The sequence below is a fragment of the Crocodylus siamensis genome, chromosome 3 (genome assembly GCF_052110815.1).
Source record: "Crocodylus siamensis isolate JL-2025a chromosome 3, ASM5211081v1, whole genome shotgun sequence".
NCBI classification, from domain to species: domain Eukaryota; kingdom Metazoa; phylum Chordata; order Crocodylia; family Crocodylidae; genus Crocodylus; species Crocodylus siamensis.
In genome coordinates, this window is record NC_143397.1 from 258614715 (window position 1) to 258629531 (window position 14817).

General features: G+C 51.4%; 1 protein-coding gene across 1 annotated transcript in view; it reads right to left on the reverse strand.

Annotated features, from left to right (window-relative positions):
* Window positions 1–14817, reverse strand: part of ZC3H3 (zinc finger CCCH-type containing 3) — a 296545-nt gene that overhangs the window by 60800 nt on the left and 220928 nt on the right. The window lies entirely within an intron of this gene.

Consider the following 14817-nt stretch of genomic DNA (forward strand, 5'->3'; position numbering starts at 1 on the left):
GTCCTGAACTCCCATCTCCCTGGGGTCACGGTCCCTGAGGGCCTGACCAACTAGCCTTTTGAGCTTGTCAAAGTCGGCTTTTCTGAAGTCAAGGACTTCTGTGTTGCTGACTGACTTGCCAGCTTTCCGGCGGATGGTGAAGGTGATCAGCTCGTGGTCGCTGTCACCCAGCTTCCCATCGATCACTAGGTCGCCGATTAGGTCGTCCCCCGTAGCCAGTACCAGGTCAAGCAGCGCTTTGCCTCTTGTTGGCCCATAGACTTCTTGAGTCAGGTCGAGGTCATCCACGCACGAGAGAAAGCTTTGCGCCCGCTCGGATTTAGCTGAGTGATCTTCCCACGAGATGTCCGGGTAATTGAAGTCACCCATGACAACCAAGGTCCTGGAGCAAGCGGCCTCAGCCAGTTCCCGGGCGAACTCCTGGTCAAGCTCGGGACTTTGAGTGGGAGGTCTGTAGTAGACTCCCACCGTTGTGTCCCCTGTGCCGAATTCCCCACGAATTTTTACCCAGAGGGTCTCTAGCTGTCCATGCCGGTCGCCAACATCAGCTTGCAGGGACATGTAGCTTTCCTTCACATAGAGAGTTACCCCCCCGCCCCTTTTGTCTACATGATCCCTCCTGTACAGGTTATAGCCCTCGATACCCGTGGTCCAGTCATGGGGGGAGTCCCACCAGGTCTCCGTTATCCCAATGACATCATATTTCTTTGCACTGAGCAGGAGGACGAGCTCGTCCTGCTTGTTGCCCAGGCTCCTGGCATTAGTGTACAGGCAGGCGAGTGTGCCCTTGGGGGCTCTTGCCTTGCCCACAGATTGTGCCAGGGCTGGGGCAGGGGTGAGCTCCCTTAAGTGCCCCCTTAAGTGCCTTGGTCCGCTGGCTTTGCAAGGGCCGTTCAGCGGGCCAGCAGTGGCAGTAGTCCCCCCATCCCCCGGCGGGCTTAGTTTAAAGCCCGGTGGAGCAGGTCAGCCAGCCTGGCTGAGAAGAGCCTCCTCCCCAGGGGAGAGAGGTGGAGGCCATCTCTTCCCAGCAGCTCGCTGCCCCTCTCTCCAAAGAGCGGGCTGTGGTCGTGGAAGCCAAAGCCTTCCCGATGACACCAGCGCCGCAGTCTTTGGTTTACCACGTGGATCCTCCTCTCCCTCCTCAGCCCATAGCCCGAGACTGGGAGGATCGACGAAAACACCACCTGAGCTCCCAGACCCCTAAGCCCCGCTCCCAACTCCCTGTAGCGCCTCATGACCTGGCTGGGGTGCTCCGAGCCGTGTCCTTGGTGCCCACGTGAATAAGGAGCATGGGGTAGTGGTCTGTGGGCCGGAGGAGCTGCGGGATCCTCTCTGCAATGTCTCGGATGCGGGCCCCCGGGAAGCAGCAGACTTCCCGGGCTAGGGGGTCGGGGCGGCAGATTGCCCCTCAGTGCCCGCAGGACGGGGTCTCCCACAACAGACACGCCACATTTTGCCTTGGGGAGAGCGGGGGCGGTAGCTGCAGTTGAGCCTGGGTTGCCCGTGGGAGCCGGCAACTCCACCAGCTCCGCTGGACCTGCAAGAGGTGCGTACCTGTTGCTATGCTCTGGCGGGGCAGGGGCCTTGGCGTGGTGGGCTTTAGGCCCTTGACCACCTTGGTCCATGCCCCTGACTGGGCAGAGCGGGAGGTCCCGGAGTCCTCCCTGGTCCTGGAGGGAGATAGTAGTTGACCCTCCGGCTCCCGGGGGAGAAGGGCCTGGCAGTAGGAGTCAATCTCCTGCTCACTTTTCTACTGATTTGCTCCCAAAAAGGGACTTGAGACCCAAACCAGAATTCAACCTACCTGGGAAAGTGTTTGTAAAACTCTTGAAAACTGGCTTATAATACAGACGCAGCAAACAGACAAGTGCTAGGAGTGAGGCTGTTACCTGTCCTATGCAAAGAGGGGGGTCCTACCCCTTCTTGGTAGGAGGTTCTTGGGTAAAAACCAACCTTAGGTCCACACTGAGCAACCAAAACCACTTCCTTCCCCCGTTCTTTGTCTGTCTGAGCCCAGGATGCTGTCAGCTCTTTGGGGCACAGGCTTTCTCTCCCTGGACACTCGAGCTGGGATCTCAGAGGAGGCCTCTAGATGCTTTCATCATGCAAATGTACATGTAAAGGCTTACATCAACATCATTCAAGTGTTACGGATGGCGGTATTAACACTATTACACTTGTAAGGTGAGAAGATCACCCAAGAGAAACTTCAGGGCACCGTTTGCTGCCCTGGAAAATGGAGAAATGAAGAGCGAAAAGGAAGATGACAGTACAGGAGAGGCACAGATATCAGGGCTGGAAGAAACTCTGCGGGCTGAAGCGTGACCCGCGAAGTTTCTGCATGGCCAAAGCTGCCTGTCAATGTAGGAGTGCGTCAAGAAGAGACCACAGATCCCCAGGCCGCGCTGTATGACCCAGAGGGGCCAAGTCGCAGCACGGGTTGGAAGAGGCCTGAGCATGCCCGGCCTCCGTCCCGTAGCTGAAGGCAGATGCATCCTGCTTCCTTTTGTGTGAAAGGGCTACAAACCAACCATAAGAAACAACTGAAGAAGCAGACATATAAAGCACCCACTGTTCACCTCCTTTGCCCGCAGGCTTCACATGTCGGGCACTGGCTTGGACTGCAAGTGCTCTGGGGCACAGACCACCTGCTTCTCTCTTATAGGAGGCTACAGTAGCAGAAGGTTTAGACCCTAGCAGAGCCTAAGATCTAGCAGACCCTAACCCTAACCCATGCCGATTTGGCCTTTGAAGTCTCCCACGAGGTAGACGTGCCTGTTAAAGCATGTAACCATCCATGGTCTCAAGCCCCATGGTCTCTTCCCCAGCAGGACGACTCAGCTCCCTTGGCACTGCACGCGGCAGGCACAAATCAGTGAAGTGCTGCGAGCCCAGAGCCCAACAGACACGGGCCCACACGGCTCGTCTGGGCAGCCACTCAGCCTAAGGCTCACCTGGGCTCTGCGCCGAGCAGCAGCAGGTGATTAAACAGCGTGAGATCAGAAATAGCCCCTAAGCTGCACCAGGCATGGGAGAGTTTGCTCCTCAGAGCTGTTCTGAAATCACACCTACTTTATTGCTTTAAAAAAAAAACAAAAAAAATCAGGAGGAACAACAGAAACAGGAGGCAGAAGAGACCAAAAAGGCACTGCAATACAACCCCACCACCCCCCAGTCCCAGGGAACAGGGCAAGGCGCCTCCTGGCAGAGCACTGTCCAGGCCAGCTGTAAAATGACCCAAGCGACCAGGCCTTCAACAGCTTTGCTACTCCCCAGCCTCCCTGTTAGCATGTCATTTTTGATATTCAATCCCGGTTTCTTTTGTCCATTTCCCCCCTCTCTCTCCCCGTCTGCTCCCCCAGGACTGGATGGACTCCATCCCAGAGTGCTGAAGGAGCTGGCCGAGGTCTTTGCAGGACCCCTGGCAAAGCTCTTTCAGAAATCGTGGCACACAGGGGAGATCCCTGAGGATTGGAAGAGGGCCAACATTGTGCTCATCTTCAAGAAGGGGAAGAGGGAGCAGCCAGGCAACGACAGGCCAATCAGCCTAACCTCCATCCTAGGGAAATTCCTGGAAAAGCACATTAAAGAATCTATGTGCCATATGCTTGTGGAGGGTAAGATTGTGAACGACAGTCAGCACGGCTTCGTCGCGGGTAGATCTTGTCTCACCAATCTCATCCCCTTCTACGACCAGGTCTCTCGCCACCTGGACACGGGAGACAAGGTTGACGTTATATACCTAGATTTCCAAAAGGCTTTTGATTTAGTATCCCACGATATTGTTGTGGACAGATTGGAAGATTGTGGGCTTAGCTGCTCAACAGTTCAGTGGATGGAAAACTGGCTGCATGGCAGGACCTAGAGAGCTCTTATGAATAGATCTGTGTTGTCCTGGTGTGAAGCGGGCAGTGGTGGCCCTCAGGGGTCCGTGCCTGGACCGGTGCTTTTCAAAATCTTTATCAGTGATTTGGATGTGGGGACTGAACAGCCTGGGGCACGAGCATCAGATGGCTGCTATTGATTGAGAGTGGCTTTTCCTGCTTTCAGCTCCGTGTCTTGCAAGCTGGTCCGAGTTTTCAGAAAACAATTCCTACAACCAGCAAGGCCTCATCCCAGCCAGGCCCCACCATGAATGACATGCAGAGGCAGGCACTAAGCTTGAAGGCAGGCATTAGGCAGAACCAAGTGGCACCTTAGAGACTGGCAGGTTCAGAGGCACGAGCTTTCACTAGCAACAACCTACTTTATCTGCCAAAGAGGAGACTCATGCAACAGGGGACAGAAAATGTGTTCACACCCAGAGGCAGCATAAAATGCTTCGATAACCTTGGCTTCACAATACGAACCAGCGTTCGCCAATAAGTACGCAGCTCCCAACTGGTGCGGCGTGTCTGGGGGGACTCTGGGGCTGAACTGTGCAATACCCCTGGAAGAGAGGCAAGCTGCCAGCTCCCCTCCCAATAGGTTTTTTTGGAAATAGGGAGGATCTGAATTCTGTACAATCTTGGAAAGGCGCCGTTCAGTGAGCTGGGAGTTCAACAACACTGAGGGGAGGGGCGATCACAGCCCTGATGAACTGCCCAGCGAGAAGAGCCGGGAGCAGCAGATTTGATGCCATGTCCCTGAACAAATTCCTCTGGAACTGGGATTTTCCATGTAGGGAAATTACGTGCAAGAACCTTATTCATTTATCTTCCTCGGTGCATGTACACGACACCTCCAGGACACCATCGCCTCAAGCTTACCATACCCTTTTTGTTATCCTACCTTCCTGGCCAGGGATTTTCTCTGGCTGGCTCTGCTCCCCACTCCGACCCCAAGCAAGTTGTCAACGGCTTTGCCTCTAATGCCAAGGGACAGAGTCTGTGGCTTTCTGTGCTGGTTTTAGTCAGCTGCAATATTCCCAGGTCAGCCTACTTAGCTCTGACGCTTTAAGACAGCACAAGAAAAGAACCAGGACCGATCACAGGGCAAACCCTCCCTCAGGGTCTGGGGAGAGTCACCAAGGAAACTACTGCAAAAAACTGATGGCACAAAATGTTCAACATGTGTTCAGCCCCACCACGGCCACCAGATCCCTTCCAGTGCATGAACCCAGCGCTCCTCACTCCAGGGGACCATACCAGGGACGCCTACCATTCTCCAAGAGCCCGCTGATAGTCATTTCCAAGTATAGGATTACCCAGAGAGACTGAACGAATAGTCATGGACACATCTGTGATTAGGAGCAGTCAGCATGGATTCACCAAGGACAAGTCCTGCCTGACCAACCTGATTGCCTCCTATGACAAGGTGAGTAGCTCTGTGGATGTGGGGAGACCGGTGGACACAATATACCTTGATTTTGCATGGCTTTTGATACGGTCTCCCAAAGCACTCCCCCAGGCAAACTAAAGAAGTACGGGCTGGATGAATGGACTGTACGATGGACAGAAAACTGGCTGAAGCATCGGGCTCAGAGGAGAGTAGTCAATGGCTGGAGGTCTAGCGGGCAGCCGGTATCAAGTGGGGTGCCCCCGGGGTCAGTCCTGTGGGCAGTTTTGTTCAATGTCTTCATCAACAACTTGGAAGATGGGATGGATGCACCCTCAGCAAGTTCACAGATGGCACCAAGCTGCAGGTACAGCAGATACACTGGAGGGCTGGTCTAGGATTTAGAGTGATCTGGACACATTGAAGGATTGGACCAAAAGGAATCTCATGAAACGTGAAGGACAAGTGCAAAGCCCTGCACTTAGGAGGGAGCAATCCTCTGCACCGGTGCAGGCTGGAGGGGACTGGCTGGGCAGCAGCTCTCCAGAAAAGGACCTGGGGGGACAGGGGACACTGAACAGGAGCCGGCAGCGTGCCCTTGGTGCCAGGCAGGCTACCGGCATCCTGGGCTGCATCGGCAGGAGCGCTGCCGGCAGATCGAGGGCAGCGATTCTTCCCTCTGTTCAGCACTGGGGAGGCCACATCTGGAGTCCTGTGTTCAGCTGTGGCCCCCACTACAGAAAGGATGTGGGCGCATTGGAGAGAGTCCAGCGGAGGGCAATGAAAGTGGTTGTGGGGCTGGGGGACAGGACTGGTGAGGAGGGGCTGAGGGAAATGGGCTGATTGAGTCTGGAGAAGAGGAGACCAAGGGGGACTGAATGGCAGCCGTCACCTCCCTGCCGGGGGGCTGCACGAAGGATGGAGCTGGCCTGTTCTCAGTGGGGACAGATGACAGGACGAGGAGCAATTGCTCACGCTGCAGCAAGGGAAGTTGAGGTTAGATATTAGGAAAATCTCTCACTAGGAGGGTAGTAAAACACTGGAACAGGCTACCCAGAGAGGTGGGGGAGTCTCCATCCTTGGAGGTCTTTAAGACCTGGGTAGACAAAGCCTTGGCTGGGATGATGTAGTTGGGGCTGGTCCTGCTTGGAGGAGGGGGTTGGACGAGATATGACCTCCGGAGGTCCCTTCACACCCTCATTTTCCGTGAGTCTATGACAGGTTGATTATCTTTGACTATCCTACACACACAACATCATTAAGGTAGAAATCAAGAACCCTTGCTCTATCAGTGTGCCCCAGTTATTAGTCAACTGTTAATAAGCAGCTGTGATTCAGAGACTACACTTGGAAAAATTCTACTTTTTGACAGGCAGACCTTCAGCATTTTAGTGCTTTTATTAGCACACGTGGTACTCTACCACCTGCCAGGACATCAGAAAGCCAGGAGAGAAGAGAAGTAGATTGCTATCGAGCAGTGTTATCAAACTAGCCAAGCTATTAAGTAGTTCAGGTTTGCCCTGATAAGCAGCACCTCTAAGCGTAAGCATCTGAATGCTGGAGAAGATACTACCGTTAAATTAAAGTAGCAATAAGAACAGCCATTACACCATTACAGTGTACAGTAAATAAGATGCAACTGAAACCACAAAGATTTCTACAGCGATATGGAGAGTGGATTGGGTGAAGCAAAAATCTGATTAGCTTTTAAACTCTTATGCAGTTTACAAAGCATTTTAAATTAAAAGCTTCTAGTGCTGATACGGAGATTTCTGCCGCGCTATCAGTAACGCAACTTTTGTTGTTGCTGTAATTTTGGTGGAGAAGCGCTCGGGCATGCACACAGGATTAAGAGCTGAGCAAAGCAGGCACGGGCCAGTTCTCCCAGGTTTCTCAGGCCCACGCTATTGCCAGCTCACTGATGCAGGTCTGGGGCAGCTACCCCTGTACACATCTCCTCTGAGCTGTACCACAGCTTAAGGCAGCCTTCAGCTTTTCACAAACAGCCTGCGAGTCAAATCTAGGGCCTGATATTGCAGCCCTGACTCCTCAAACTACCAGGAAGAGGAAACCTCCAAGCCCCTTCTACTTGCAGTCTCCTAAACGGGATTTTAACCAGTATTTCCAAAGGGGACAGGCTTAGCATCAGTCCAGCATGTCCCCGTGACATAACTCAGCACTCACTGTCTACAGCAAGGCAAAGGCTGTTTAACTGGACCAGCAAAACCCAACATATTGCCATTCTCGATCTCGAGAGCCGACAAATCTGTATCATTAAGAAGCCTACTTTTTTTTATTTAATAAAGAATTTACTTACTAATCAGTTTGTTGACTGAAGATATCTGCTACACATTATAGGAAAAACAAATTAAAGCTGGCTACTATAGTATCCAGAAAACATCTGTTAACCAAAGCCAAAATTAAAGATAAACAAAATTAAGTTGCCTTTGTAGTTGATTTTCATACAGCTGCACCGGACTATAAAAGAGCTATCAAAGGCAGTGCTATCCATCAGTTAATGCTGAATGACTCGGGAATGCAAGCTTCAAACCTCCAATGGTATCTCTCAAAAAGGGCTGCTAATCTTCGTAAAATGTTCGGAAGAGCTGCATAATACCAGCTTGTCATCAGCCCAACTCCTGCACTCACTGTGACTCTAAGGGAAAGTGCTTCCTGCTCGAGATCAAAGAGAAGCGACTTAAAAGCACATCTGTGCGGGAAACTTTTAACACAGTTTGGGAAATGCCGAGAGGAGTGGTAGCAGCAGCTTCCAGAGCCTCTTGGATCGCAATGGCTAGGATCCAGCCCGGACTTCTAATGACTCAAACCACTATAGAGTCACAGAAAATGAGGGTGGGAAGGGATGCCAGGAGTCCCATCTAGTGCAACCCCCTGCTCCAAGCAGGACCAGCCCCAACTACATCATCCCAGACAAGGCTTTGTCTACCTGGGTCTTAAACACCTCCAGGGATGGAGAATCCCCCACCTGTATTATTTGGTTTACGACTGAAGGAAAAACAAATAAAACGTAGAATCACAGACTCAGAATTATAGAAAATGAGGGTGGGAGGGAGCTCAGGAGGTCACATCTAGTCCAACCCCCTGCTCCAAGCAGGACCAGCCCCAACTACATCCAACTGCAAGGCTTTGTCTACCCGGGCCTCAAAACCTCCGAGGATGGAGACTGCACCACCTCTCTGGGAACCTCCTCCAGTGCTTCACCACCCTTCTCATGAATTTGGATCTTACCCCCTTTGATAATGGCTCCATGGCCAATTTATTTCCTAATGGAGGGATCAAAACACAGCAGGAATTGGCACGTTCGTTCCCGTTCACACAGTCCAGACAGAGAGGCAAAGGATTATTCATTTCACGTCCGCTGTGTAGGCAGAGACATGGCTTGTTCAGACAGACAGGCCCGTGGAGACGAACTTATGAGTGCGCCCAACACATCACAAGAAACACAGAGAAGAATGATCCATGCTCCAGATGCCCTATAATCTAGCGATGAACTTGAAGGACAAACAAGAAGAGAACATAGTCAGGAGGAGACCGGGCAGGTAGGATTACAGAGCTACTCCTATTACAGCTGCCTGCTTTAACAATAAGAAAATTGAACCTAAAGTGAAACGCACACACTGCATGGGCTTCTGGGATGAGATATGATATGAATGAAGGGCAGGCAGAGACACAGGTACTAGATTTGGGAAGTATGGCTCATTGGTAGGATGAGCGTGGACTCAAATAGACTGAATTACTTTGGTGCTGCACCTTTTGAAGTGGATAAATGATGAAAATCTGGAAAATTTCACCAGTGTTTTTAATTTTAATTGATTTAGGCTTAATAATGAGGTAAAGGGATCTGGGGTAAGCCCATCTCAGTAAATGAACTGCTTTCCATTACCCCATCCAGCAGCACCACACTGCTGGGGGTTGGTCCTACTGCAACGGAGATGATGTGGCCAACCTTTTTTGGCAAATGTCACAAATTAAGTCAAAAGTACAAGACAGTGCTAGTCTAATAATCAGCTACCACCATCGTCCAGCGCTTCTGAAACCCCACCACTGCAAAGGACAGGGCAGCAGTGAATTTGGTGGCATCTGTGCCTGCAGGATTGAACCCCCAAAGCCAGCACTACCTGTGACTCTAAATGCCATCTTTAGCCCAGTGACTGGGGTCCGTGTGCCAGACAGCAGTTGCTCATGCCACTTGCCATGGGTTGGTCACATCTTCCCATACAAGAACATAAGAACTACTATCCCCTGGGCCAGACCCGAGATCCATCGAGCCCAGCATCCTGCCTCTGACCGTGGTGGGGGAATGTGGCAGGGGAGGGTGAGCAGGGCATAGCCCAGCATTTTCTACCCTCTGCTACTTTCCCACAGCAGCTTCTAGCGTTCAGCAAGAACCCAAGACCACATTTGCTGCAGTACCTGACTTATAACAACTGCCAAAGCCCACCCCCCAAAAAATTAAAACAAATCCAAGGGACATAAAGATAATCGTGGGGACTTAAAGTAATGAGAGCAATTCATTTCGTGCACACAGGCAACATCTCTGCATCCAGGATTTGCTGCTAGTTTTCTACTTGAGCCATCACCAGGTGCGTAGGGGACAGAGATAAATTTGGTTCTTAAATGGCTCTTCATCTCTCATGTGGGGGGGGGTCAGTCGTCCTGGACACTTTAATGCTACCGTCCTAATCATTCTCTCTCCTGCTGGAAGTGCGTAAAATAGATCATCTCCTTAGAAGAGGCAATTTGCGGAGGTATAGATCCCAGATGCCCAGCCTTTGAGGTTCCAACAAGGCAGACAGCTAATCTATTTGGTTTTTAATTCTTCCTGTAGGAATCATAGTGGATTTTAGACCAATTTCACGATGCGTCTGATGACAGCAAGTTATGGAAGAGCTGGTGTGGGCACATCGGGACAGAACAAACCCATCACAGGCCTGATTATCTTTAAAGCTTTCACCTGGAAGAAAGAAAGAAGGAACATGCAGCTGGCCCCAGCATATATAGTGCAAGGCCTCCTCCTCCTCGCCCCCCCACAGCCAATTTGTCCATTAAACTGATATACTGCGTTAATGAACACTGCCCTCCGCTACCTTGCGTGCACTATCTGGTAGATGTCGGGAGGTCTATCGATTGCACAGACAGTCGGATGCATGCCCCAGATGACAAATGAAGGCCCAGGCCCTTCTGCCAGCCCCCCTCAGATTCAGTCATCTCCAGAACACAACTGCTCTCCCTTGCGAAAGGCACAGGTACACACCATACCCCAGCGGCTGCCGCCCCAAGGGAAAGCAGAAGTAGGATGCCGGTAAGATAGGCATCATAAAATGTACATTGTGAAAAATGGTCAAGATATGCAAAAAATCAGGTAGGCTCCAGACCTGAGCTTCTCCAGTGCGTGCACACGCAGAGCAGAAAGTCGCTGCATTTGCAAAAATGACTGCACTTCAGGGTCAGCCTGGGATACACCGGCACAGAGGAACTTATTTTCTATGCAAGGCAGCATACTTCAGTGGGATGTTGAAGGGAGGCAGGTGTCCGCTGTTAGGGCAGGAGGTGGAAGGGGCACAGGACTGAAGCACGAAACTTTGTAGGGGGGACGATCAGGTATGGTGCAGGCCACCACCAGGACAACTGAATTTCTCCCATCCAAGCATCTCACACAGGAAAATTAGGCAAGACACTGAGTGCTCTTGACACAGGGAGGGGTGGTCTCATTCAGCACCAAGACAGACTATGGCAGATACATACATGGTACCTAACAGTAACCAAGGAAACAGTTTTGGATAGGAAGCGAAGAATACCGTATTCAAATGAAACTGCAGGAGGAAATTAGGGAAAGAGCATGTCAAGGAGCTGGAAACCCTTTCTTGTTGAGACAAATACCATGGGATCTCATACGACTACCAAGGCTCAGGACTGTGACTGTATGTCTCAACTAAGAGAGATTTCTGCCAGTAGCAGAGCGCCGACGAGCCGCAGGGCTGATGAAAGAAATAAAAGCACCTCCTAGAAAAAGACCATGCTAACTTCAGCGATCCTTGGAGGGCTCCCATCCGAGACGGTGCTGAAGCTTCACTTGAGGAATCTCTCGGAATTGCAGCGTGGCGTGGAAGAGCTGCAAGCTGCAGAAGCAGGGAATGAACGCACAGGAAACGCAGGTACCGGCAGAGCAACATCCAGCAGCGTTGCCGGCTGACCATTACAATGCAGTGACACGAGAGACAGGAATGCTTCTCTCTGGGCGAAAGGAACTGCCACGAGAAAACAGCCCAGGACGTGCACCCTCAGCTTGAACGCTGCGCTGCATCCCAAAGAGCCTAGACGCTTGAGCCAAGCACGAGCTGTTTAATAATTTACCCTTAAGGCATATTGCTGTTCGCACTTAAGTAGGTTAGGGTTCATTGTCTTAGAAGGTAGAAGTGTGTTAAATAGGATGCTAGGTGCATCTAATAAGAAAAAGATACTGCTAAAAGCCTATAAAATTTCCAGCAAAAAGGAGGGTGTGGGTGGAGGGGGAAGAACCGTGCTAAGAATCAATGGATTCTCCTGGAAGACAACGAGGTCTGAGAGCACAGAAAGTCGCCCGTTGAAGCACAGCGCCCCGCGATTCGAGGGAACCTCAGTCATCTACTCCAAGCCCTGCACAGATGCGAGATGAGCGATTCACCAAGACTCACTGTTTGCACAAACAAAGCTGCCGCAAGTGTCTAACCCGCAACTCCTGGCGTTTGGAGAGAAGACTGGTTTTCTTAAGACCTGGCATCTCCACGCACAGGCAAACTGGGGCGAGTTTTGTTAACAGCACAGCCTCAGCTGATGCGTGAAGCACTGAAGCTTTCCACGGAGAGATAAAAACCCACATGAGAGCTGCAGATATTCCATGTCGCCTGGGCCCCTCCTCACAGACACCCTGGGATTTTTAAGTCAAACTGAAAATACCTCTGGAGTGTCCTGTGAGCTGAATCCCAGCTAGGCCTCTTCGAGAAGGCACAGGAGATGATTCTGGCCAGGCCTGTGCTGTAAATTTGGGTATGGCTTCATTTGGGAAAATGACTTAAAAAGGGGATTTAACCCCAAACATCTTAAAGTGCTGCACTTTTGCCCCAAACTCCTCCACCTCACCACAAATCTGATGTCTTTGCCCTGCACACTTGGCTCAGTCAGGGTATTTCCAAACCAGCTTTCAGAGGCCCTGGCTGCTACACCGAGCCGTTGCCATCTTTGCATTTCACCATCACATTTCCAACCTCTGCTAGTCAGAGGCGAGCGTGGCAGAGCTGAGCTGCCGGACAGGCCGCAAGCCATGAAGGAGGATCTGGGAGAAGCTCAGCAAATCCCAGCCCAGTGGGACACGCGGGCAGGATCAGGGTCACAAACGGTGGTGGGATCTCTGATCAGCCACGGCAGTCTGTTGTCAGCGGGGCTTTCTCCTGGAAGGGAAGGGGAGCTGGTACACAGCGAAGCCTGCAGGTCCCCACTTCAGCGTGATTTATTCCAGTGTACTTCCCGTGTGTTTTCACAGTAGCCTCCTTGTTTAATCTCACTGTGTCTCCGTGCTTAACCGTTCCCAGGGGGAGACGATTTACCCACAGGCTTCAAAGCAGCTGATGGAAACAATATGAAGATGGGAATTTAATGCACCACACCTGCTAATACACACCACGGCAGGAGAAGCTTGTTTAGTAGAAAACAACTTTACAGAGGCAGCAGTGAAGGGAGGCAAAGTTTCAACCATTTGTCTTTGCTCTGAGATGCTGCAAGGAAAGGGGTAGCTGAGTACAGAGACCACACCGAAACAAAAAAAGGCCTCAACACTTCTCGGACCTACAGGTACCCCCCGCAAATCATTACGTTCTGGGATTGCAGGACACAAACCACTTCATTTTCCCAGTGTCAACCGCTGGGACCTACTGATCTTCAGCAGATCTTTTGCTGCCGGCCTGTTATCTCTAGATCTACATGCCCACATAAGAGCTGCCACTTACTGAGTCAGACCGACTCCTGCGTCACACGCTGGCAGAGAGCGGATGCCAGCAGAGCGGAGGCTGAAGGGAGAGTGACCTGGGTCTGACCAGGGTTTCCCCCTCTTCCTCTCGCTTGCAGCCTCGAGCATTTAAGGTCCAGGGAGCTCTGACTGGAGGCTGTGCCCCTAAATCCCGTGCTCAGTAGCTACTGTGAGCACACATTATTGCCTGCTTCATTCAGACTCCTCCTTTTAAACCCAAAAGCTTAAGTTTGTTAAAATGCCAAACCTATCTCCATGCAGCATGGCATGCAGGGCTGGCAGCTGTGTCAACATGGTCCCCCAAGCACATCTTCCATCCCCTTAGTACACCCGCTCGCAAATGGACACGCTCTCCTTGTTGCACTGGATTACTTCAGGGGTCCCCATGTTGGCGCATATAGATGGCCGCTTCATACAGAGACCACCTGGTAGGCACCTCCGTCCCCTTCCCACATGCGCAGATCTCGAATGTGAGTAGTGGGCAAGGTGGGTTTCCAATGCTCCTGTGCACTATCCAGATATGCCACATGGTTCCTGTGTGATTACTGACTTAGCAAGAGCAGCCAAACTTTCCAAGAAATGCCTGTGAGCCATCTTCCATTGCAACATAACTGGTGGATGAGATGAGAGTCAGCCGGCACCCTTCCCTTCAAGACCTGCTACCTTTTTTTATCCCTGGAAAATGCCTTGTGCACAGCTGTGGCACCGCTCAGCTTAAACACGGCACCCAGAGATCTATAAAAATTGCACCCTGAGACTAGATGCTCCAGGCCATACGCCAGTGCAGTGCCATCCTTCCTGACATATGCTGGCAGATACTGCATGTGAATCAGCACCTAGGAACCGGCACCTTATAAATAACAGATGTTGGCTACCAGTTCTTCAGGCCAGGGGCTGGCTGCATCCCCGTGTCGGTGGAGTACTGAGCGTCCAGCTGGCAGGTGGCACCAAAATAACAGTGGGAACAAGGCAAGAGAGTGTGACTTCTCTGCTGCGGGACAGGTCAAAAGGGCTGAACTGCAACACCCCTCTGTCCCCCACAATGCCACATGGACAGCTACATTTCTTCCCAGTGACACCTGCCCTCCCCACATCCTGGTCTCAATCCCAAGCTTCCCCATGAGTAACGAGGCTCCTTGCAATGTAGCAGGATGGCATCGAGCAGTAGAGCCCCATTATCTTTACCCAACAGCACACAGGCTGCTTCATTTCCCAGCCCTGGGAGCACAAGTCATTTCGGGAGGCCTACAGCCCCCTAGGCTCAGCTCTCCAGATCACCACGAAGTCTGGTTCAACTGGCCGTCTCCTCCCACTTTGGCAAGCAAGGCTTGAATGGACATCCAAATCAAGAGAGCCATGAGTACAGAGTCAGGTATCCAGGTTGTCGCTGTATTGATCTAGAGGCAGAAGGAACCAGAACTCGTGGTAGAGGTGTTATCTTTTATTAGACCAACTAGATTTTTGCAAAATCTTGCAATTAAAGAAAAATTTTGCAAAACTTTGATAAAAGGTATCACCTTTACCATGAGTTCTGATTT